This window comes from Thamnophis sirtalis, unplaced genomic scaffold, assembly GCF_051295495.1.
Source record: "Thamnophis sirtalis isolate CommonGarterSnake01/CBP01778 unplaced genomic scaffold, rThaSir2_p1.2 scaffold_4, whole genome shotgun sequence".
NCBI classification, from domain to species: Eukaryota; Metazoa; Chordata; class Lepidosauria; order Squamata; family Natricidae; genus Thamnophis; species Thamnophis sirtalis.
In genome coordinates, this window is record NW_028261384.1 from 106,745,601 (window position 1) to 106,748,374 (window position 2,774).

Here is a 2,774-nt window from a genome sequence, read left to right on the forward strand (position 1 = left end):
TCCAGATTCAGTACGGGATCTCCTCCAAGTCCCTCGCTAACAGTGGGCTACAAGTTCCTGTATATAAGACAGAGTCAGAAAATTTTTTGACAGAAAAATAATTTTTTGAATGTCTCACAAAAACCATTGTGTGGCAGTTGAAAATTGCTGCACGGTGTTTTGTTGCAATGCACAGCCGTGCAGCTTACAGGGAACGTATGGGACAGTAGCTCCAAATTGGAGGTTTAAGGTTTAGAGAGCTGTTTTAATGTCATTTTAACCTTTTCCCATCTCTTCTCTTTAATGGGGATGATGCTGGATACCAAGAGAGCTTCTCCCACCCTGATCCTTTCAGAAGTTTGGGAAAGCATATACAGGGAGGGGCATAACCTTTTCCTAGGGGGTCACAGCAAGATCGACAGCAGTTTACAACTTCAGCGACACCTCATTTTAAAGCCCATAAAAAACTGAATTGAATGAGCTATTAAATGTTAAATTTGCTTTAAGAATGGCTGGAAAATTCGATTCGGAAGAACAAAGGATCATTGACAGAATAAAATGTATTGCCTTTCGAGAGGCTCGCGATGCTGGAGCGACGTTTATCAATCGAAAATGGATTGCAAACAAATTGAAACGTCATCCGGATTGGGTTACTGATAATTGGAACAAAACAGCCCAAGAATGTTTCACAAAATTTGGAGAAGGGCGTCCTCTGCAACTGTCCCAAGAAAGCAAAGCCATCATTGCAACTGGCAGTCGCAAACAACGAAAAGGAAACCGAAAAGTGGCCCAAGAAATCCTTCAAATTCGTGGAAAACGAGTTGATCAAAGGACAATCGGCCGATATCGAGAACGAGAAGGTTTGAAGCCATTCCACGTCATTTGCAAACCATTGAAAACTCAAACACACGTTCAAGATCGGCTTTGGTTGTGCGATTGGTTGTCTGAATGGACCGAGGAAGATTTTCTTCATTTGGCGCCATCTGATGAATTCTTCGTTTATGCCATTCGAAAACCGAATTTCCAGAACGATCGAATTTGGGCTAAAGACGTCGACGACATCGCCAAACATGAACGATATCGACAAATCGTTCGCAATCCGACTTGCATCGGGATTTTCGTCATTTTCACAGCCAAGAAACTGCATTGGGTTTTGAAGGATAAAGGGGAATCCTGGGATGGCAGTTATTTCCGTGAGAAAATTTTATTGGAGAATGTCATTCCATTTCTCAGTGATCCAGACAATGTCTTGGTGGTTGGTGAGGCTGTCTTTCTTCATGACAAAGCTCCTTGCATGCGTGCAAATGCGACTCAGCAATTGTTAAAGGAAAACAATGTCGAATTTTGGGGCAATGACGTCTGGCCGGGAAATTCGCCAGATCTCAATCCGGCAGAGAACATTGGGGCCATAATTAAGGATGAAGTGGAAGCTCTGATGATTCAGGAGCAAGGTCAAAATCGATATTCGGTTGAAACTTTGAGAATGAATTTGGAAACTGTGTTGAAAAATCTGGAAAATCGAACGGAACTGTTTGAAGATTTGTTGTGTTCTTATCCACCTCGTTTGAATGCTGTTCGAAGGGCTAATGGTGGTCATACTGACTATTAAATCGTGTCAATAAACTCAGTTTTTGATGGGCTTTCGAATGGTGTATGAATTATTTGTGTTGTTATTACAAGTGTTGCTGTGACCCCCTAGGAAAAGGTTATGCCCCGCCCTGTACATGGGTGAACAAGCCCAGGACTTTCCTGACAATCTTGAATGCATTAATTATTTTCCTTGCATCCTGGAAATAGAAAGCATAAATTCTGGGACTTCACAGTGGATGGGCAAGGCCAAACAATGGGCCATTGGTGTTGTGCGTAAATCCATTTTAAAAAAAGGACATTTACATATAAGGGCTACTGAAGGGTTTTGGCTATTGCATCTGATGGATGGAGAAAACGAGGTCATCACCACACCGAAAACAATTCTTCCACTGTGGAAGACAGTACAACGGATTCTCATTACCTTTGTTTAGGCAAATTATCCTCTTATGATTTGGACTCTATGGAGATTATCTTTACTTTCAACAATCCATTTTATGAGAAAATGCTCCCTTTCTTCTTGACTTGGGACAAAAAGAATCCATTAAAAATCAGTACAGATAACTCCATCAAATAATCTGAGGAAGAACAAGAAGAAACAGCTCTGGGAAATGACCCAACCTGAGGAATGGTATGTTCAGACCTTGAAGTGATTGCTATTAGATTCAGAGAATCTTACTTTTGAATAAATACAATCAGTGATGTGCAGTCAGGGGAGGCAGGGGAGGCAGAGCCTCACCAGTGTCATCATAAGTTGAATTGTGAGCCGCCCTGAGTCCCCTTCGGGGGAAAAGGGCAGCATATAAATATAATAAAATCAAATCAAAATCAAATCAAATAAAAATAAAAAAAATGTAAAAGGAAAAAGGCTGAGGTAGTTGCTGCCAGAGTCACAGTGGATGATTCTGCTTAGTGCTTAACTGTTTAAAAAAGCCTCTAAAAAGTGCCCTCTACAGGAGGAGGCAGGAGAACCACGTGCCTCATTTAGTCTGACTTTATGATCACTCGAGCAGAGTTAAGGAAGGGTTAAAAGCTGAAAAATTCCTTATGTAGATGAGGCACGTGGTTCTCTTGCCACCTACTGTAGAGGGTGTTTTTTTTAGGCTTTTTTAAAACAGTTAAGCAGAGTCATCCATTGGGGACTCTGAGAGCAGCTAGCCCAGCCTGATCTCAGCAGTTCTTCCTTTTTCCTTTTACATTTTTACATT

At 41.3% G+C, this 2,774-nt stretch overlaps 1 pseudogene; it reads left to right on the forward strand.

Annotated features, from left to right (window-relative positions):
- The first annotated feature begins 288 nt into the window (after positions 1 to 288).
- LOC148046031 (E3 ubiquitin-protein ligase TRIM69-like) lies at positions 289 to 2,143 on the forward strand (annotated as a pseudogene).
- Positions 2,144 to 2,774: the final 631 nt, after the last annotated feature.